Source organism: Geospiza fortis, unplaced genomic scaffold (genome assembly GCF_000277835.1).
Source record: "Geospiza fortis unplaced genomic scaffold, GeoFor_1.0 scaffold49, whole genome shotgun sequence".
Taxonomy (NCBI): domain Eukaryota; kingdom Metazoa; phylum Chordata; class Aves; order Passeriformes; family Thraupidae; genus Geospiza; species Geospiza fortis.
The window spans coordinates 3,293,024-3,317,185 of NW_005054378.1; positions in this window are offsets into that span (position 1 = coordinate 3,293,024).

The following is a 24,162-nucleotide window of genomic DNA, read 5'->3' on the forward strand; positions in this document are numbered from 1 at the left end:
GGACACCCAAAAATGAGACCCACCCTGATCCTTTGGAAGTGCTGAGCTCCTTTTGGAGGACTATACACACTCCAGAAGACCTGGAGACTCCTGACCACACCTTGATTTTTGACGGCAAAGAGATTTCCCACTACATTTCGTGCCTGGGAAGCCACTTCACAACCCAGGCAGAGACCAGGAGCTCTTTCTCAGCGGTGTTTGGTCCCAGGATATAAATCCTTATGTTTGGAGACTTCAGCTAGCCTCTAATTAATGAAGCTGAGGAAGAAACTTCCCTGTAGGCCAGTTATTCCGTATCTGCCTTCTGCAGGGTTTCTTGTGTTTGCCTCTAAAACAGCTACCAGGGCCACTCCAGGGGAAACTCCAGGCAGTGGCTCAGACCCCTTATCTCTTCTTAATATGAAACTCTGGATCCCACAGTCCTGACCAGAGTCTGGAAATGCCAATAATTTGCATTATAATGTCCACCTCCCACCTGCTCTAGAGATAAAAACGCTATGAAATAATTTTCTTTTCTTTTGTTTTCTGTCTTTTCCCCTCATCCTTTTTTCTTTTTCATGAAAAGAAAAAAAAAAAAAAAGCCAGGCACATTAAATTGGACATGCTCAAGTAAACCAGTTTGTAATGATATGTCGGACTTCCAGTAGTAAGAGTAGGTAATTTGGCTCCATTCTGTATTTAGATTTTGAATTTTCCTCTGTCACAGAAAGGATTTTTCATCAGAGACTTTGGATGCACAATAGCTGCAGGCATTTAATCTGCAGAGGCACTCCTGAGGATACACACTGAAGCATCTACTGTCTTTGGTTTGCATCCAGAGAGAGGAGACAGAGGTGATTTTGGAAGGGATCCAAAGAAAGAAAAGAAAAGAACGTGGTGTTCCTAATTTTACACATTCCTGTGGCTGGAGTGTGTCTCGCAGGCAGCAGGATGCCATTAATGTCTCCACGGCCCAGGGAGGTCCCTTGGCATTTAACCTCAGCCATTCCACTTACTCCATAAACACAGGACTTAAATTTCCAAAATGTCTGGTTATAAATGAATTCTTCTAAGAGGTACAGGGTAAGGAAATGTTGCAATAAATATGTATCCACCTCCTTCATCTGTTTTATTATCTGGATACAGAGAAACATCTTATAGTATTTCAGCCCCCCATTTCCATGGTACAAAAATGAGAACGACACTCTCATCTCCTGTCTTCTTTTCTTAGAAACCTGCAACTGAAGAGATAGACCCCAACAGCAAAGCAAACATTTCCATGATCCAACCATCACAGAATCCCAGAATGGTTTGGATTGGAAGGAGCCTAAAAAACCATATAATTTTAGCCTCTTGCCATTGACCAGTTTTCCCAGACCCCCATCAACCTGGCCTTGAACACTTCTGGGGATGGGGCAGCCACAGCTTCTCTGTGTAACCTGTGCCAGGGCCTCCCTATCCCGGCAGTCAAGAATTTATTCCTGATATCTAATCTAACCCTACTTTCTTTCAGTTTGAAGCCAATCCTCCTTGTCCTGTCACTCGCCACCCCTGTCCAAAGCCCCTCTCCAGCTCTCTTGTAACCACTTCAGGCGCTGGTTCTCCCTGGAGCCTTCTCTTCTCCAGGCTGAACAAGCCCTGCTCTTTCAGCTTTTTTGTATAGCAGAGGTGCTCCAGCCCTTGGAGCATCTTCATGGCCTTCTCTGGACCCACTCCAGCATGTCCATGTCCTTCCTGTGCTGAGGATCCCAGAGCTGGATGCGCCACTCCAAGTGGGATTCATGGGAGTGCAATAGAAGGGTAAACAGACTCAAGATGACAGAAATTGGAAGAGCTTCAGTTCCAGGCTGTTTCATGGATGGTGCAAGTCAAATTTAAGGGACACCATCTCCAGGATTCCCTTGAGCTTTACATTAATTGTACAGAGTTTATCAAAAATTTTCTGGTTTTTGTAGGGCAGTCTGACAAGGGGAATGTTATTCTCAACCCATTTTTGCAGATGAGAGTTTTAAATCAACCAGATATGGCTGGACTTGATGATTCCCCATTCTTGGAAGTTTGCAGGGTCAGGCTGGAGGGGACTTGGAGCAACCTGGACTAGTGGAAGATGTCCCTGCCCATAGCAGGGGGGGTTAGGACTAGATAATTGATAAACCCAAACCATTTAATGAGTCTGTGATTCCATGATTTATGGTTAGACTCAGTGGTCTTACAGGTATTTTCCAATCTTAACAGACTTATGATTCTAAAAGAGCATTATCCAACTCATGCAGCCTCTGGCTCCCAAATAGCCTTTCCTGCAGGCATTATTCCTCTTGCAGCAGTGGCTGCATGTCTGAACCCTGGCACTGCAGTGCAAACCAGCCTTGAGAGGGATTAATCTGAGATGCTGGGATGTGAGATAGAGAGGCTGAAGTGAGGCTGCACATCCTCTTGTGGTTCTGGGTATCAGGGAGAGACAACCTCTAGCTGAGAGGAGGATGGAAGGGCTTAAATCACAGCACAGCACATGTCAAGAGTGCCTCTGCCAAAGCAAGCAAGCAGCTTGCCCAAGGCCACAGAGAAAAGCTGTGTCAACAATGAGCCCAAACTAGATCCCAGCCCAGAGCTTCACCCACAAAGCTCCACCTGTGGAGGCAAACCCAAGCTCTGGAGTGCTGGTGTGAGTACAGCTTCACTGCTCATAGTGGTACAAACCATGCAAGGCAAAGGTGGTGGCATGACTTGTGCAGGGTCTTATAGAGAAGAGCACACTGATTCCAGAGCTCCTGCTTCAAAATATTTCCCTGTTCCTCTTTAAGCCCTGTAATGAGGCTGTATTTAGTTCTGCATTTTGTTACTGCTCACTTTTCTCTTGAAACTTATTTCTCTCCAACAGTGGTGGCCCCAAAATTACTGCTAATTTCCTGCAAAGAATTTGCTCTTTGAAACATACGGCATGGCACTTTTCATTTTCCTCTTTTTTCTATGTGTTTTTTTTTTCACCCTTCTATCTGAGACTGGCACTGAGTCTGTTGAGAACATGTAAGTATAGTTGCTTTTGAATGCTGCAAGGTAAATGCTGAAAATGGCATCTTAAATGGAATCATTAATACAGATGTAAGTATTATCTGAATGCTTCTGAAGTCTCCTATGCACAGCAATAGTGTCTTTATTTTCTCTCCTTATGCATGCACCTTTTTAAGGGCAGCTGACAACCTGTTATTTTTTTCTTTCTCCCCATTTTCGAGCCTGAACTTATAGACTACATTCATATCTTAAAGCTGTAACCTGTTAGCTAGGAAATGTCTGAAAATCTGACCAAAACAGAGGCATGGTGCCAGGGTGGTTGTGATAGATACCTGTTCTTCTTAGGCTTCTAAGCAGAAGGAAATGCACATCAAAATGTTAACCACTGGCTTATGGGAAATAAAACAGTGTGCTCCTCATTATGATTAGACAAAGCACAAAAATTTGGTGGCTGCCATGGACTCCCCCAGCTGTAAAATTTGATTTAAGGTGAGATTCACCTCACTTTGCTATCCACTGTGGAATAGGTCGCTGCTACTTTATATCTGCCTATAAACAAGGTAGAAAGAGTCCTTTCCATAAACTGGTTCACTTTCCTTTTCCTTTTTCACTTTCCTTTCAGGGTGGGATGAGTCTTCAGAAGGCCCTTCTGCACTCTAAGGAAAGGAGAAGGAATTTTTGGAGGAAGCTCATATGACCATCCTGCACTAGATGCCAATCCCCCCAACAGTGAAGTCTAGGCTACATCAATCACACAGGCTGATTCCTGGGCCGCTGCAAGCCCAGGAGCTGGCACCCCTGCCAGCTGAACTAATCTACTCTGAGCATTGCACTGCCCACTGGCACTGCAGCTCTGCTGAGCATCAGCTGCCCGGGGCGTTCTGCGGCGCTCAGCTGCTCCGCGCTGGAGCCGCACCAAGCCACACGCTCAGGAAGCTCGGGCAGGATAATAGATTGACTGTTTGGCTTTGGAGATGCTCTGATCTCCCCTTGAGTCTGAGCCCATGCTTTTACATCAGCCAGATGGAGCTCCTCTGATGAGCTCTTAGTCCATCCCTGTGTGAGGCACAGCAGAAGGCTGGAGGAGCAGGAGAGCTCCTTTTCCCAGTGGTGCAGAAATCCACAGAGAGGCACACAGTCTCCTGTCTGCATCTGGAAGAGGTAAATGCAATTTCATGGTGTTTAATCCAAACAGTGCAACTGAACACCAGCCTGGAAAGTCCACCACAGTGTTAGTACAGCATCGAGCCTCAGCCCTGATGCCATTTAGCACATTAGCCCTGTCTGACATGCACTAACCTCAAACCAGGATTAGGTTTCTGGTGACATGAATACGTGGAATGAAGCAGGTGCAGGTATCTGTTTGATGACATCCACTATGAAAGACTGGGACAAACCGGCCCGCCAAAACAAAGACAAGCCTGTCTACCAAACAAACACAAGTAACAAATTAAGCATCCAGGTTCACAAACTCAAAGGAAAGATGGATAACAACATCCATACCAGTAACCCTAGCTCTCTGATCTCTGAGAGATGGACCACTGAAGGCCCCACTCAAGACACTCAGGACGGTCAGACAGGACTTTGTTAAGTAGAGGGAAACAAGATTGCCACATCTGATGGTGCAAAGCATGCGGGATATTTGGCTCTGGGACCTTTGGGACTGTGTAATATTTGCCTTCCAGTGTTTGAAGATGCCTCAGAGCTCTCTGGGTAAGTCGTGGATTGGCCCTGGCCCTCAGCTTTGGGATAACAAATCCTTTCTTCCAGGTATTTCTGAAAAGCCCTGAGCAAGTTCTTTGTAGTGGTCAGATAGATATTTTATAATTGCTGTTCTTTTTTGGGACTTGCTAGGCTCATGCTCAGCTCCCTGGCTTTCCAGAAAGCCCTTGCTGTTACTGCACAAATTGGGTAAGCTATATCTTCTGATGTTTTGCTAATGGGTACCAGGTCATGAAACTATAACGACAAGAGACCTAATTTTTTGACATTCAGACTGCCTGAAACCTGAGATTACAGCAATGTAAAATTTTCATTTATGTCATGCTTGGAAAGGATTTTGTTTGCTTGCTTGCTTGTTGTTTTCCAACAAAGCAAAAAACAAGGGATAACTTCAAAAGAAAGCTGAAATTCTGTCAATTATGAATTACATGGAGTTCCATGCAGGCAAGTGTTGGACACTTTTGATGCACTGTATAGACACTGGACCTGCACCTAAGGAACTGGTCTGACTGAGAGGTTACATCTATATTTACTGAAACCAGCAGGTCCTAGGAAGCAGACTTGCCTTGATTCTGGCCCTGCACATTTGTATTGTCCTTGCAGAGTCAGATACTGGTATATATAGACATCTGATTCATAATCCACCCTGTGCCTCACTGAAGGCATTGGTTTAGGACCTGGGTGGCCTTGATTTTATTATTAGTGCTTCCACTGACCTGCTGCTCAGCAGTAGGTAAATGAGGTCATCACTTTGTGACTCTGTTCCCTTTTGCAAAATGTAGATAAAAACTCTTTTAATCCTGCTGATGAAAGGTGGTATGATGAATAGCATTCTTACCAGCCTTCCCTTCCTTATAGTAGGGGTCTTTGTGAATCCATTCTATTAACAGCTCTAAGAACCATAGAAATCCCTATATAAATTAAACACAAAACCTTGGCAGTGCCATGAAACTGCAATTAGGAAATGAAAAAGCTATAGTTTTCAGAGGAACAATAGACTTGCCCACATTGCATATCGTGCATAGATTTAAGTATGCATTTAATAGTCTGACTGGTAATAAAAATACTATATAGATACAATATTTTTGAATTATTATCGCTACGCTGGAAGATCCACACTGTTTCTGTACCCTGGCTCTTGTGTGTTTAAATTTGTAACTTCACTGCTACACTCTCAGACTTGTTTGCATTCAATTTCTTTGGGCTTTCTAAATTAGATATGTACGTGACTCTCTGGGTTAAAACTAAATCGATTCTTAATAGTCATGTGGTGTTAATATTAAGCCAATTAGGCTCAAATTAACACACACATTTATTTAAGCAAGACCCTGATCTTGTAAACAACTTAAGCATGTATTTTGATCTCTGGCTTAGGCAAGTTCCTAAGTACACCAGCAATACAAACCCTGTCAAACATAGCTCAGCTGGACAAGTTAATTACTGAGGCAAAGTTGTGGCACCACAGAGAAACTATATGAATAAATGCTGTCTGAGGTTAAAATAAAATGAAAAAAAAATTAATAGGTAAACTTAAAACTTGCAAAAAGTTCTTTCGTAGCTACAGATTCAGAAAACAAGGTGTACATATCTATTAATAGATTAGGGTGTTTTCTCTGAGATCTAGTAGAAAAAGGCAAACTAAAAGTGATTCAGTTCTTTGTGAAGCGGACATTGCCAGTGGATGAGATGAACACCTCTGGTTTTCACTGCTCAAATCCCCACGGACTGCAGTGGGAGCTCAGACATGGAGCTCACATGCAAACTGTTACACGTAGACACAGATGTGCAGAGGCTCATTCAGATATGCAAAATGGGAGCTGGGCCATGCCAGTCACTAGAAGAGGATTCAATGGGAATTCCCTTTGAGGAACCTAAAATGTTTCCACTCATGTAAATCTTAAATATCAGCTGTACAGGTGAATAAACTGCCTGTTTCAAAAATCACACGTGTGTTTGTGGGTTCAATTGAATCTGGCCTCAGCAGGTTTATTTTAGTGTGAATAGCATTTCTAGATTATAAGAACTTATACATCCTTCTCTTATCCTGTCTCCAAATTATCTTCTCCCTCTTTGGCCAGATGCTGCCAAAACTTTCGACATTGAGGCGCAGATGATTTACTTTCTCTATTGAAGTTTTAGACTCAGACATGTAATCAGGGTACATTGGCTTAACAAAATTCTACTCGTCTGCCAGAGTGACTGCTCACATGTTAACAGCTGCCTATCCACACACATGCTCACAGCCTTTTCCAGGCATGACATTATGTGAGATGGCTCAAAAGTGCACAACATTGCCTTAGGAGGGGTTACTGGAGTGCAGTACCTCTGTAGATCTCCTGAATACATTATTTTTTCTTATCCAAAATGATGACCATGGAAGGTTTGTATGAACTGTGTCTGTGCACAGACAGCAGGGTACACAAAGACAAATCTGAGAGGTGAAGGAAGATGAAGTTGAGGGACAGGTTAGCTCAGGGTCTGCAGAGGAAGAGTTTATCTCTTCAGTGACTCTTTGCACAGAAACCCACAGCTGCAGAGAGGTACAGGCAGGGCAGCAAGGTCTCCAGCTGTGTTTTTTTGTCTTCTCTAGCTGTGGAAGCCTTCAGGGAAGTAATAAGGTCATATACTGGTCCAAATGTTTGTGGTCAAGAACTCGTGCCCTCAAAAAGAAGCAGTGCATAGCCCTGTTTTATGGCCACTAGAATGAACGGCGTAATTCATCCAAATTCATTCCCAAAGTAGTTCTGCTGCAGCCTGCTGAGAACTACTCTGGATGCATTTAGCCCATAATCTTCCTCCATCAAGATATGACTATACCCTCCAGTGGGCAATAAAGTGCTTTGGGGCATCTAATTGAAAGTGTGACAGTTTTACACTGTTGGGAAGCAGCAGTTGTGGGTGGCATGTGCTCCACTGGCATCTGAGGGTAAATACAGCAGGATATGTGGCAGTCTACAACTGGGAGCTACATTATGCATGTGCTGGGAACAGCAAGCCAGTGCCACAATGCAATTATAGCTTTAAACCGTGCCCAGTGTGTCTGTTCGGCAGCAGTAGACAGACAGCTCCAAATCATTATTTTTTTTCTGCTTACTTAGCTTCTGGTGATTAGGTTCCTGTTTTGCAGTTGTGGTGACTAAACCAATTAAGGTGCAATTTAAAGAAGGAACTCATAAATACTGTACAAAGGTAGTATTGACATAACTAAACTTTGTGAAAAAAAAAAGAAAGGAGGGGGAAGGGGGGCAGGGGGGCTTTGGGAAGAGAGGAGGCTACATTTCCAAACTGAGCAATCCATTTTGGAAGACTCTGCTACATGCAGTAACTTCTGCAGTATGAATAAATATGCATAATCAAAAAGGGAGCACAGCTCGCTTCTCTCTATTTGCAGATGAGAGTTTTAAATCAACCAGATATGGTTGGACTTGATGATTCCCCATTCTTGGAAGTTTGCAGGGTCAGGCTGGAGGGGACTTGGAGCAACCTGGACTAGTGGAAGATGTCCCTGCCCATAGCAGGGGGGGTTAGGACTAGATAATTGATAAACCCAAACCATTTAATGAGTCTGTGATTCCATGATTTATGGTTAGACTCAGTGGTCTTACAGGTATTTTCCAATCTTAACAGACTTATGATTCTAAAAGAGCATTATCCAACTCATGCAGCCTCTGGCTCCCAAATAGCCTTTCCTGCAGGCATTATTCCTCTTGCAGCAGTGGCTGCATGTCTGAACCCTGGCACTGCAGTGCAAACCAGCCTTGAGAGGGATTAATCTGAGATGCTGGGATGTGAGATAGAGAGGCTGAAGTGAGGCTGCACATCCTCTTGTGGTTCTGGGTATCAGGGAGAGACAACCTCTAGCTGAGAGGAGGATGGAAGGGCTTAAATCACAGCACAGCACATGTCAAGAGTGCCTCTGCCAAAGCAAGCAAGCAGCTTGCCCAAGGCCACAGAGAAAAGCTGTGTCAACAATGAGCCCAAACTAGATCCCAGCCCAGAGCTTCACCCACAAAGCTCCACCTGTGGAGGCAAACCCAAGCTCTGGAGTGCTGGTGTGAGTACAGCTTCACTGCTCATAGTGGTACAAACCATGCAAGGCAAAGGTGGTGGCATGACTTGTGCAGGGTCTTATAGAGAAGAGCACACTGATTCCAGAGCTCCTGCTTCAAAATATTTCCCTGTTCCTCTTTAAGCCCTGTAATGAGGCTGTATTTAGTTCTGCATTTTGTTACTGCTCACTTTTCTCTTGAAACTTATTTCTCTCCAACAGTGGTGGCCCCAAAATTACTGCTAATTTCCTGCAAAGAATTTGCTCTTTGAAACATACGGCATGGCACTTTTCATTTTCCTCTTTTTTCTATGTGTTTTTTTTTTCACCCTTCTATCTGAGACTGGCACTGAGTCTGTTGAGAACATGTAAGTATAGTTGCTTTTGAATGCTGCAAGGTAAATGCTGAAAATGGCATCTTAAATGGAATCATTAATACAGATGTAAGTATTATCTGAATGCTTCTGAAGTCTCCTATGCACAGCAATAGTGTCTTTATTTTCTCTCCTTATGCATGCACCTTTTTAAGGGCAGCTGACAACCTGTTATTTTTTTCTTTCTCCCCATTTTCGAGCCTGAACTTATAGACTACATTCATATCTTAAAGCTGTAACCTGTTAGCTAGGAAATGTCTGAAAATCTGACCAAAACAGAGGCATGGTGCCAGGGTGGTTGTGATAGATACCTGTTCTTCTTAGGCTTCTAAGCAGAAGGAAATGCACATCAAAATGTTAACCACTGGCTTATGGGAAATAAAACAGTGTGCTCCTCATTATGATTAGACAAAGCACAAAAATTTGGTGGCTGCCATGGACTCCCCCAGCTGTAAAATTTGATTTAAGGTGAGATTCACCTCACTTTGCTATCCACTGTGGAATAGGTCGCTGCTACTTTATATCTGCCTATAAACAAGGTAGAAAGAGTCCTTTCCATAAACTGGTTCACTTTCCTTTTCCTTTTTCACTTTCCTTTCAGGGTGGGATGAGTCTTCAGAAGGCCCTTCTGCACTCTAAGGAAAGGAGAAGGAATTTTTGGAGGAAGCTCATATGACCATCCTGCACTAGATGCCAATCCCCCCAACAGTGAAGTCTAGGCTACATCAATCACACAGGCTGATTCCTGGGCCGCTGCAAGCCCAGGAGCTGGCACCCCTGCCAGCTGAACTAATCTACTCTGAGCATTGCACTGCCCACTGGCACTGCAGCTCTGCTGAGCATCAGCTGCCCGGGGCGTTCTGCGGCGCTCAGCTGCTCCGCGCTGGAGCCGCACCAAGCCACACGCTCAGGAAGCTCGGGCAGGATAATAGATTGACTGTTTGGCTTTGGAGATGCTCTGATCTCCCCTTGAGTCTGAGCCCATGCTTTTACATCAGCCAGATGGAGCTCCTCTGATGAGCTCTTAGTCCATCCCTGTGTGAGGCACAGCAGAAGGCTGGAGGAGCAGGAGAGCTCCTTTTCCCAGTGGTGCAGAAATCCACAGAGAGGCACACAGTCTCCTGTCTGCATCTGGAAGAGGTAAATGCAATTTCATGGTGTTTAATCCAAACAGTGCAACTGAACACCAGCCTGGAAAGTCCACCACAGTGTTAGTACAGCATCGAGCCTCAGCCCTGATGCCATTTAGCACATTAGCCCTGTCTGACATGCACTAACCTCAAACCAGGATTAGGTTTCTGGTGACATGAATACGTGGAATGAAGCAGGTGCAGGTATCTGTTTGATGACATCCACTATGAAAGACTGGGACAAACCGGCCCGCCAAAACAAAGACAAGCCTGTCTACCAAACAAACACAAGTAACAAATTAAGCATCCAGGTTCACAAACTCAAAGGAAAGATGGATAACAACATCCATACCAGTAACCCTAGCTCTCTGATCTCTGAGAGATGGACCACTGAAGGCCCCACTCAAGACACTCAGGACGGTCAGACAGGACTTTGTTAAGTAGAGGGAAACAAGATTGCCACATCTGATGGTGCAAAGCATGCGGGATATTTGGCTCTGGGACCTTTGGGACTGTGTAATATTTGCCTTCCAGTGTTTGAAGATGCCTCAGAGCTCTCTGGGTAAGTCGTGGATTGGCCCTGGCCCTCAGCTTTGGGATAACAAATCCTTTCTTCCAGGTATTTCTGAAAAGCCCTGAGCAAGTTCTTTGTAGTGGTCAGATAGATATTTTATAATTGCTGTTCTTTTTTGGGACTTGCTAGGCTCATGCTCAGCTCCCTGGCTTTCCAGAAAGCCCTTGCTGTTACTGCACAAATTGGGTAAGCTATATCTTCTGATGTTTTGCTAATGGGTACCAGGTCATGAAACTATAACGACAAGAGACCTAATTTTTTGACATTCAGACTGCCTGAAACCTGAGATTACAGCAATGTAAAATTTTCATTTATGTCATGCTTGGAAAGGATTTTGTTTGCTTGCTTGCTTGTTGTTTTCCAACAAAGCAAAAAACAAGGGATAACTTCAAAAGAAAGCTGAAATTCTGTCAATTATGAATTACATGGAGTTCCATGCAGGCAAGTGTTGGACACTTTTGATGCACTGTATAGACACTGGACCTGCACCTAAGGAACTGGTCTGACTGAGAGGTTACATCTATATTTACTGAAACCAGCAGGTCCTAGGAAGCAGACTTGCCTTGATTCTGGCCCTGCACATTTGTATTGTCCTTGCAGAGTCAGATACTGGTATATATAGACATCTGATTCATAATCCACCCTGTGCCTCACTGAAGGCATTGGTTTAGGACCTGGGTGGCCTTGATTTTATTATTAGTGCTTCCACTGACCTGCTGCTCAGCAGTAGGTAAATGAGGTCATCACTTTGTGACTCTGTTCCCTTTTGCAAAATGTAGATAAAAACTCTTTTAATCCTGCTGATGAAAGGTGGTATGATGAATAGCATTCTTACCAGCCTTCCCTTCCTTATAGTAGGGGTCTTTGTGAATCCATTCTATTAACAGCTCTAAGAACCATAGAAATCCCTATATAAATTAAACACAAAACCTTGGCAGTGCCATGAAACTGCAATTAGGAAATGAAAAAGCTATAGTTTTCAGAGGAACAATAGACTTGCCCACATTGCATATCGTGCATAGATTTAAGTATGCATTTAATAGTCTGACTGGTAATAAAAATACTATATAGATACAATATTTTTGAATTATTATCGCTACGCTGGAAGATCCACACTGTTTCTGTACCCTGGCTCTTGTGTGTTTAAATTTGTAACTTCACTGCTACACTCTCAGACTTGTTTGCATTCAATTTCTTTGGGCTTTCTAAATTAGATATGTACGTGACTCTCTGGGTTAAAACTAAATCGATTCTTAATAGTCATGTGGTGTTAATATTAAGCCAATTAGGCTCAAATTAACACACACATTTATTTAAGCAAGACCCTGATCTTGTAAACAACTTAAGCATGTATTTTGATCTCTGGCTTAGGCAAGTTCCTAAGTACACCAGCAATACAAACCCTGTCAAACATAGCTCAGCTGGACAAGTTAATTACTGAGGCAAAGTTGTGGCACCACAGAGAAACTATATGAATAAATGCTGTCTGAGGTTAAAATAAAATGAAAAAAAAATTAATAGGTAAACTTAAAACTTGCAAAAAGTTCTTTCGTAGCTACAGATTCAGAAAACAAGGTGTACATATCTATTAATAGATTAGGGTGTTTTCTCTGAGATCTAGTAGAAAAAGGCAAACTAAAAGTGATTCAGTTCTTTGTGAAGCGGACATTGCCAGTGGATGAGATGAACACCTCTGGTTTTCACTGCTCAAATCCCCACGGACTGCAGTGGGAGCTCAGACATGGAGCTCACATGCAAACTGTTACACGTAGACACAGATGTGCAGAGGCTCATTCAGATATGCAAAATGGGAGCTGGGCCATGCCAGTCACTAGAAGAGGATTCAATGGGAATTCCCTTTGAGGAACCTAAAATGTTTCCACTCATGTAAATCTTAAATATCAGCTGTACAGGTGAATAAACTGCCTGTTTCAAAAATCACACGTGTGTTTGTGGGTTCAATTGAATCTGGCCTCAGCAGGTTTATTTTAGTGTGAATAGCATTTCTAGATTATAAGAACTTATACATCCTTCTCTTATCCTGTCTCCAAATTATCTTCTCCCTCTTTGGCCAGATGCTGCCAAAACTTTCGACATTGAGGCGCAGATGATTTACTTTCTCTATTGAAGTTTTAGACTCAGACATGTAATCAGGGTACATTGGCTTAACAAAATTCTACTCGTCTGCCAGAGTGACTGCTCACATGTTAACAGCTGCCTATCCACACACATGCTCACAGCCTTTTCCAGGCATGACATTATGTGAGATGGCTCAAAAGTGCACAACATTGCCTTAGGAGGGGTTACTGGAGTGCAGTACCTCTGTAGATCTCCTGAATACATTATTTTTTCTTATCCAAAATGATGACCATGGAAGGTTTGTATGAACTGTGTCTGTGCACAGACAGCAGGGTACACAAAGACAAATCTGAGAGGTGAAGGAAGATGAAGTTGAGGGACAGGTTAGCTCAGGGTCTGCAGAGGAAGAGTTTATCTCTTCAGTGACTCTTTGCACAGAAACCCACAGCTGCAGAGAGGTACAGGCAGGGCAGCAAGGTCTCCAGCTGTGTTTTTTTGTCTTCTCTAGCTGTGGAAGCCTTCAGGGAAGTAATAAGGTCATATACTGGTCCAAATGTTTGTGGTCAAGAACTCGTGCCCTCAAAAAGAAGCAGTGCATAGCCCTGTTTTATGGCCACTAGAATGAACGGCGTAATTCATCCAAATTCATTCCCAAAGTAGTTCTGCTGCAGCCTGCTGAGAACTACTCTGGATGCATTTAGCCCATAATCTTCCTCCATCAAGATATGACTATACCCTCCAGTGGGCAATAAAGTGCTTTGGGGCATCTAATTGAAAGTGTGACAGTTTTACACTGTTGGGAAGCAGCAGTTGTGGGTGGCATGTGCTCCACTGGCATCTGAGGGTAAATACAGCAGGATATGTGGCAGTCTACAACTGGGAGCTACATTATGCATGTGCTGGGAACAGCAAGCCAGTGCCACAATGCAATTATAGCTTTAAACCGTGCCCAGTGTGTCTGTTCGGCAGCAGTAGACAGACAGCTCCAAATCATTATTTTTTTTCTGCTTACTTAGCTTCTGGTGATTAGGTTCCTGTTTTGCAGTTGTGGTGACTAAACCAATTAAGGTGCAATTTAAAGAAGGAACTCATAAATACTGTACAAAGGTAGTATTGACATAACTAAACTTTGTGAAAAAAAAAAGAAAGGAGGGGGAAGGGGGGCAGGGGGGCTTTGGGAAGAGAGGAGGCTACATTTCCAAACTGAGCAATCCATTTTGGAAGACTCTGCTACATGCAGTAACTTCTGCAGTATGAATAAATATGCATAATCAAAAAGGGAGCACAGCTCGCTTCTCTCTATTGCTCATTTGATATACCTCTTCATGTCATATCCACTTTCACATAAACAACACAATAATAAAACATCTGCATTGCTAAATAACACTACTGTGTTCTAATTCCTCTGGAATGACATGAATAAGAACATCCTACTCCTGTTTATTAGAATTTATTGATGACATGAGTGTGTAAAAGCAGCAGAAGGCATAATTAATCCTGGTGCAGCCCCAAGTTACATGTCCAAACTTGACAAGTTTCACTCTGGACTTGCATCACTTTCCCTTGACGCATGGTAACACCAAGGGCTTTGACAAGGTACAGATGTCCTGCTACAGGAGTGGCAGGAAAGGCAGCTTGCTCCTTGGTTCCAGCTTCTGCAGACACAAAGGTTGGGTTATGGCTCAGAAAGGAATGATGGGGGAACAGAGAGCACTTGGTAAAAAAAGAAAATAAGAAAATAAGCATCCCTTTGCTCGAGATAGAAAACAGCCCGCTAATGAAGCTTACAGATGATGTTCAATTGGGAGGACTAGTGAGCCACGTCAGGGAAGAGCAATAATATTGGCAGATTTAGAGAAATTAGAAATAAGAGAAGAAAATAACAAAATTAGATCAATCTTTAGAAAGACAATTTGAAACACAAAGGCAGCTGGAAGGAAAAGCTGAAAGCAAGCTGTAACATTGAAATAAGTCTGGAGGGAATAATGGATGTGAAAATAAACATTGTTTGCGATGTGATGTGGCTATGAAAACAATGGCATATGTAGAAGTCTAGCCACTAGCTCAGTTCACCTTATCTATCCCCAGGGAACTGGTGGAGCCATAATCCTTGGAAGTATTAAGAATAACAAGTAGATATGGCACTTCATGGTGTGTTTTAGTGGGCATGGTGTTATTTGGCCAAAGGTTGGACTTGATGATCTTAGAGGTCTTTTCCATCCTTAATGATTCTGTGATTCTAAACCCTTTCTCAAGGCACAGAATATATGAATATCTGACAGCTCTGTGCCACAGAGTTTGTGATTTGAGGGACTTCTTTAGGAGCTGAAGCCTGTGATTTTGGATCCCTGTAACTTGTTTCATGACTTTTGACGCACTGACAGGTAACCAGACCTCTAAGAGTAAAGCTCTTGTGCCCTCAATCAAACAATCTGCTCTCAAAAGGCCCATATTCTCTCATTTTCTCTCTCTGTATAATTTTATACACCTTGGTTCCCACTGTGCCCATAGGGACAGAGCTGGAGGAACAGGAAATACTGAGAGAATGAACAAAACACCACTGCATGTCCACTCCCAGAGTGATGAACAGTGTTCACTGGAGAAGAGAGGGACAACATTAATTTCTTTATCAAGTGGGCTTGAACCCAGAACTCTGAGAAAAGAACCTCACCTATTACAGACGAATGTTCTAGAAGGGAAACTTTACAATTCGCCTCCTTTGCTTTTTGTGCAAATTGCATCAAATTCCGAACACTGTCATACCAGAAAGCGAACAGCCATCAGCCAGCTTGGGCATCTTCCTTTCATCCTTCCTCTGTCCTATTCTCCAAAACATTCCTTCTTCCATCCATACTTGGAAAGACCAAATTAAAGCTACTCCTAGAGAGCGTTTTCCTCCTTGAGGCACCTGGAAACTGCTTCCAAGAGGAATGAATATGTTAACTCCTAAGCTATTCTGCTATCAAGATGCTGCTGTTGCTGCAATGCTGTGGACTTCATTCAGAACCCTTTTAAAACGCTGCAAGGCTGAGCACTGTGGTACTGAGCCAAAGTTTAGTAAAAGTTGTAAAAGCTTTTGTTTCTATTTCTCAAAAAATTCAGAAACTTTGCCATGACTAAGGCAGCAACTGTTGCACAAAAATAATGTCAGGAAGAAATATTTATTTGTATCTTCTCTACGTATACATACAAGTCAGGAGGACAGCCACAACTGAGACTGTAGGTTCACTCTTGGGCAATGACTGTCAAAAAGACTTTGGAGAACTGGAGGCAATTCAGAGAAAAGCAGAGAGCTGGAGGAGTTGAATTATGAGTAAAAATCTTAAAGTACACATCTTATAAAATTTTGAGTTTAGAAGGGAAAAATCCCACAAGTATATCCCCAGGAGATTTGTCCAAGCACCTATTTTTCCTTTTCTTTTTTTTTTTAATGTGTGTACATTCTTTTCCCTCGCCTTCTGAAAAGTAGTGCAGTGAACAACTTTGAGCACCTTCAATCAAAAGCGCATTTATTTCAGAAGCTTGTGTGATGATTAATATCTGCCTGCCCACAAGCCACTTTATTCAGATGGGATTCATATGGGAGATTTCATAAATTTAACAAGGGTGCTTCTCAGAATCTTCCTGTCTCTTATGAAACATTATTTTAATATTTTCGTTTCCAGGGAACTCATCTGCTAAAACTGCAGCACCTATCTTTCCTGCCCTAGACAAAATGTTAGCAAGATTTTGAAGCACACAATTAGAAATGTGAGGATATAGTCCTGATGGATATACACACTACTGATGTATATGTTTATATGTGTATACATGTATGCCTTAGCAGTTGCCAAGCTCCAGTGACAGCAGGAACGTCTCATCAGAGATCATCTGCCTTCCCCAGCCACTCTGGCCCAGGGGGTGTGAGGTGCTGCCAGTGGAACCAAAAGCAGCAACTCTCTGGTCACAACTTTCCCAGGCATAGAAAAGACTGTGAGAAGATCAGAGAAAAGAATGATAAACAATTCTTATCCTAACTTGCTGCACCTTGTATTGTGATCATGTGGAATGTGTTATGGAGATATGTTTACCAAAAGGGCGGCTTCTTAATTAGCCAATGGTGATGGTGTTTTAATTAAAGGTCCACCTCTAGCAAATTAGGGTATAAAAAGCAATGGGTTTCTTAATAAAGGAATCAGCCTTCTGTAAATACATGAAGTCTATGTCCCTTATCACCCAGTCCTGGCCTGTTGTGATGACAACACTTCACCCAGCATGCAGGTACCACTGAGGTTAAACAGGCCCATGTTCTGCACCAAAACTGCTCCACAAGGAAAAAAAATGGTTCATTGTCACAGGAGATCCCTTCTGAAGGGAACAGAAGGCCCAATGTGCACGCCAGAACTATTCCTTGGGGATCTGCCAACTCCCTTTGGCCTGGTCAATGATGTAAAGAGAAAGCTCTGCTTTGGTAGGGCCCTCAGGCCATTACTCACTATCGTGTTTCCAGGCGGGCAGCAATGAAGTTACAACAAGAAGAACAATGGCAATCAGGAAAGACTTGAGGGGCCTTGGGATGGCAAGTTACGGGATCAAGAGTATGAGTGGTATATTCAAGATCAATATCTGGCTCCAAACCTGATGTCACCAGAAGAATTTGGGGTCAGTTAAGACAGAACCAGGCCCGCTGGTGACACACCGCCTGTCTCAAAATGGAAAAAGGATCTTTGCACAGGGATGATAAGGGTTCATTGGAAGAGCTTTAAATTAGTTGTCAAGAAAAGGTGGTGGCATAGCCCTGTATATTATGGAATGTTTTGGTTGTCTAGAGCTTAATGACAGTGATGATAGGATTGAGTGTCTGTGGGTAAGAATCAGGGGGAAGGCTAACAAAGCAGGTCTCCTGGTGGGAGCTTGTTAAAGACCACCCAACCAGGATAAAGATAGATGAAATATTCTGTAAGCAGCTGAGAGGAATCCCACAATCACTACATCACAGCATAAAAGATCGGAATAATCTAAGAAGTGCCAGGAATGTGTGTGGAAGACCTTTCCGGCATCCTGACAACCAGGGGAGGATCCTCACAGGAGCTACTGATGGGGAAGAGAGAAGGGCTGATGTGAGATGTGGCAGGTGAGGGCTGTCCTGGGCTCAGTGACCAAGAAATGAGAGTTTTCCATTCTCAGAGAGGTAAGGAGAGAGGTCAGCAAAATTTCCCCTTGGAGTTCTAGAGAACTGAGTTTGGCTCCTTAAGGAACCTCGTCATGAGACTTCCTTGGGAGACAGTCCTGATGGGCAAAGGTGGAAAGCTGGGTAATCTTCAAGAAGAAAATCCTAAAGGCAGGGGAGCAGGCCAAAAGATAGGCAGGGAAGGTGACTGGCTCAACAGAGCTTTGGCTGGAGCTCTGGAGAAAAACAGGAGCATTTAGGACCAATGGAAGAAGAGGCAGGGAACTCAGGAGGACAGAAAGGATGTTATGAGGCTGTGCAGGGAGAAAATTAGAATGGCCAAAACCCAGAATTTAATCTGAGAGAAAATTAGAATGGCCAAATCCCAGTACTTAATCTGCTACTGTACAAGACAACAAAAATTGCTTTATAGATATATCAGCAAGAAAAGGAGGGTCAAGAAGAATCTCCATATTTTATTGGACATTGTCCATCCCTGGCTGGGAGGGTCTGACTTTCTGCCCCACAACAGCCACCTCAGAGACATGATAGGGTGCAAAAGGACCTGCAAATGGATCAGTTAGAGCTACACATCTGAAGACAGCCCTGACACAGAGTCATAAATCACAGAATGGTTTGGGATGGAAGGGACCTTCAAAATCATCCCGTTCCAAACCCTGTGCCATGCACATGAACAAAAGGATGACATGACTGGTCAAAAGTATAGTAATATGTGTCTTTGCTTGCAAACTTTCCCAGGGAACCAGCACAATAGGATGGACCAGGAGTATTTAGACCTTTAGAAACAGAGGTTCAGTGCAGCCTCTAGTACTGTGGCCAGGAAACTCTTTTCCTGGCAAATTTGCTGGAGAAAACCTCAATTTTTCTAAGTTCTGTATGAATTATATACAGAATTATGTTTAATGTTGTGGCAAAAAACCCACTTCTGTTCTCTACCATCGCAATATCTGTATTTTACCAGACAGTCTATGAAGCAGACTTTGGGGATTCTCCTGGTTTAGCCTGAAGTAGAAATTCTTGGTGCCTCCACACAACCTGTGCCCCTGGAATCTATCAGAAAGTGCTTTAGGTTCCACACTTCCTGGACTATCTCTAAAGTTCATAATAATCTTGGCATTTTTGGGGTTGCAAAATGTTCATATTAAGCTTCTTAGCACCTTTTAGGTGCACATGTTTTCTGAAATCAATGGATTTATATGTCCATGGATTTATATGTTTTTTCACAATTGGTTTCAAGTTCTATTTCATTCCTATGTATGATTTCAACAAAGACCTGTTGGTAGGTGTGAGTTAAGTTCCTAGCCCTTCAATAGACTTTTGCAGCAAGGTGTGTTATGATCCAGGAAAAGGATGAACAAATCATGAGACAGTTTCAGTAGTATCTAGGTCCCTGTCTTTGTCACTGATGCAAGAGTTTCTAGGCATCCCTCACTACAAAAGAAATTTTATTCCTTCCGTCCCATTCTTTGTCTAACTCATTAAAATAGAAGCTTTCATGGAAAGGGAATGACTTTTATTTTGTGTTTGCTATGAAGCCTTAAAAAACTCATCTTTACTTGAGTCTCTGGCTCTGGACTTTCGTGATACTAAGAAATAATAAGAAATAGAAAGGTAAATGTCTTTTTAAGACAAAATTCCCTGCTCCTCCTCATTTTGAAATCCATAGATCTCACTTTGCTTAGCATTTTCATAAACAGAGAAAACTCTCTATAGCAATGAAATAAAATTAAGATACAGTAGTGCCCCTCAGAACACCCATCATACTTTCAAAATAGACCATTCACTTACTGCAAAGGTTATTTCAAGCTAAGAATACATTTATTTGAATGTATTTCCATTTTAATCAATATCCTTTAGAAATGGTTTCTTTCTTAGTCATGTAAGGTGAATTGATATAATTTTAAGGACATGTATTTCTTTTCTAAATGTTCTTATAAGGCAAGGACATATGTGAGATTGGATTTTCACCTCTGGTAGATTTGAGACAGCAGCATTTTCTTTACCTGAGCGCAAGAAGATGAGTGACAGAGGCAAGACTTTCAGAAGAGGAAACATTTCTACAGCACCTGAACACTATGGTGACAATCCCTGGTTTCCAATCCCAAATGATCTCTTAGCAGTGCTGCAAAATCTTCCTTTCCCCCTGAAAGCCTGAGACACCTTTCTCCAAAAACAACTGAAAGACTTCCATTAAGTTCAACAGACTTTCAATCATGGTCTTATCCAAGATGAGTGCTTTCTTTTAATGTGTGAATAGAAGGTAATTACCTTTCATTACCTCAAATGTAGCAGAAGATGGGCATGTAGTTTTTCTGCTTGGGCTTGTACATTTTTGTAACATTTGCAAAATGCTGACTTATGCACACAGTTACACTCAAAACACAATTACTCATATATAAATCTGCATTTGTGTTTAAATGTCACTGGTAACAAGAACGCTTCTGGTAACAAATTTGTTTATCAAATATACATCAGAAAATGGCACATTAAATAAGAAAATGTTCAATAAAATATATGCTCAGCATTTTTACAGACAGTTTGGGCCTCGTCCAACAAACCCTGATGTAAAAAGAAACGTAATCATTAATGTCTAAGGATCTGAATTAAACCATAAAGGAAAATTCTCAAATTTTTGCTTTCTTTACACTTTCCAAGTGCAGCTTTTCACTCCAGGACCTGACTGTATGCCTGTATGTACTGAGCTCATGAATTGAAGGCAAGAGGACTCATGTGCATTTCAAGGGAGTAAGAGAGTCTTCTGCTCAAAAAGTGATAGCACTGCTGATTTTTTTTTTCCTTCCTGAGAGGCCTCTGAAATTTACTGCTGCGTTTAGATTTCAGGAGGATTATTAGTTTGATGGCAAGGAATGCTCAAGGATGACAAGGATGATCAAATATATGAAATTACTCATATTAAAGAACAGCAAAGAAGACTGGGGCTCAGCCTGAGGAAAAAGATAAAAAAGGCGATATATGCTACTGGTCTTAAAACCAGGGAGGATGACCTGGCAAAGGTAAGCAGAGCAAGATTTCATTTTTCTTTCTAAGGCTAGAATTGTGAAGTAGCAGGTGAGACTACCAGATGGCAGGCAGAAAGTAAATAATAGCAGGGGAGGGTAAACCAGCCTTGGAGATGCTTCTGTCTGTTCCCTGAGTGAAAAAGGAATCCAAAATCTGAGTGCAGTTACTAAGGAAGGGTAATAACATCTGAGAAGCACTGGGACCTCCATATAGAACCATCCACACAAGAGCTATGGAAGAGCAGTACCTCCCTGAAGTGGCAGTAGAGGGTGGAGGAAGATCGTGGAGCATTTCCAGTCCTGGAATTGGGCCCAAAGCTCTGTATTTTGGTTACTTTGGGCTACAGTTTCTCTGGGTCTAGCGGAAACTCCAGGTGTGAATTCTTTTTGCCTTTGCACTCTTTCCCATGTCTGGGTGGCAAATCACTGTCCTTAAGGTTTATTGAGGTATCCATGAAGCCATCCTTTAATATTGCTAGGAAAAACAGGAAACAACAGGTGGGTGCAGGGAATTTAGCAGCATGCAAAATCAGCACGACAGGGAGATGATTTTACCTCTGTTCATAGCACAGGTGAGATTGATATCAGAACACATCTGAAAAGATACTGAAAAATTGTCAAGGATGCAGTGAAGGGCCAGCAAAAAACATTAGAGAGTTTAGAGAAATGCCTTGCAGTGAGATTTAAGCAGCTCATTCTGTCTAGCATATCAAAGATGCATTTTAGTGTAACCTGAAAGTCAAAACTGAATGATTCAAAATGGTAAAGTCAAAAAGCAGCAGCTTTGTTAGATGGCCTAACCCTCTGTCTTGATGTGACTGCATCTTAACACAATTACAATGATTTATTTGCAGTCTGGGACAAATTTACATGGCCCCTTCCTAAATTTGAAGAGGTTTACATATATATTTATACATATGTGATGCTTAAGGAATTATAAAAATGTAGTATTAGGTTTAAAGGAATTATTATCATTTTATAAAATGCTCAATTTAATGAGTTGTTGGGGTTGTTGTTTAACCCTAGCCAATAACTAAGCACCACACAGCTTCTTACTTCTTTCCCTGTGTCCCCCGTGGGACGTGGAGTAGAATTAGAAAAAGGTAAAACTCACAGATTGAGATAAGAACAGCCTAATGCTTGACATAAGGTAAAATTGTAATAACAACACTAATAATAAAAATAATGATAATAACAATAACAACAACAACAACAACAAAACAACAACAACAACAACAACAACAACAACAACAACAACAACAACAACAACAATAATAATAATAATAATAATGAAGAAGAAGATAAGTGGGAAGAAAGTGAGAGGAATAAAACCCAAAAGAAGCAAGTGATGCAGAAGATAATTCCTCACCACTGGCTGACTGATGCCCAGATCAGCCCCAAGCAGTGACCAGCCCTTCCTGGCCAACCTGCCCCATTTTATACACTGAACATTAGTTCTGCGATATGGAATATCCCATTGGCCAGCTCTACTGCCCATGCTGACCCTTGGCTTCATGTGTACCTGTTCATGGGCTGAGCATTGGACACTGAAAAGTCCTTGACTGCATGAGCACTGCTGAGCAGCAGCTAAAACATCAGTGTGCAATCAACATTATTCTCAGGCTAGATCCAAAACACAGCACTGTACCAGGAAATGAGAGGAAATTAACTCCATCCCAACCAAACCTGGAATAAAGGGATTTAACATAAATTCAAATGTAATTTCTGCTTCTTCACAGAGAGAAAAAAAGAAAACAAAATCACATCTTTGTTAAGGGATGTAGTAAATTATTTTTCCTACAATCTTGTAGACAAATAATGTATAGAATTTGGTTTCCAAGACCACAGGAACTGCCAAAGCTTTCTTCTCTCTCCTGTATCTCTCCTCATGAAATTCACAAGGATAACAATTGTAAAATTTCTTGAAAAGCTCTATCAGTGTCATTTAAAGGGATTCAAGACGTTGAAAAGCCTTAATGTAACAGTAAGGAAAACATGGATAATTGTCTTTCTCCACTGCTCTCTGAGCCTTGTTCCTCCACAACGCCCCTGCAGTAGTTTGGTGCCTCTCTGGCTCCTCATCATCATCTGCTCATTGTTCATCAATCAGCTGCATCTCCACAGGTGGGGACCAGCAGCAAACGTGGTGCCCTGGTCTGAACGGCTCTCACAAGATGTGAATCCTGCTCTCCTCACTGTGAGGCAGTGCTGATGGCAGAGGGAGCCTCCAGCCACTTTGCCACCACGAATCCACATTACAGCTTTTCTCTTTTTTTGTAGAAAATGAAATGAAATCTATGCCCACTGACCCTGTTCAAACAGCCTGATGCAAACCAGGCTCTGGCCTGGAGAAGCAGCACAGCCATGACGACACGCAGTTTTCCCCAAACCATGAGTTCCTACCAGATGATAGAGCTCAGTTCCACGTGAAACACCATCTGTCCAGCTTGTTGAAATGAGCTCGTGCCTTCTTGCACCTGGATTCCTAAATATATTTGCTTATTTTGAAGTGCGTTGTATTTAAATGGAAGCTTCAAGTAACAGACACATAATGTAGCTGGTATATAAATAGCAAGGTGGTTTGCACACAAATATAGCAGGACTATTAGAGGTGATCATTAGTTACTAATATAAGCAGTTATTTGAACATTAGCATACTGTTATTCATAGCAGAATTCATGATGCGTTTAATAAGTAAGTAATAGCTTCCTTAATAAATTTAGGAGCATAAAATTCCCTGTTCTGTAGACTGTCAAAGATGGGCAATGACATTAGTGATATTACAATCTGAAATTTTCCAAAAGTTATCCATATTTAGATTTTTTTTAAAAGGACATTAGTGTATTTTTGATAGATTTTAAATAGATTTTCCACTCATATTAAAAACTGTTGAGATTAAATAGACAGAAAAGAAAATAAAAAGAATGGAAAAAAGTGTTAAAACTCTAAATAAATGTTAAATATGTCTTCCCAAAGAGCAAAGGTAATTAATTCCCTATTACATGTGCCTTAAAGGATTATATATTCATAAACTGACAATTCAGAAAGGACTATCGC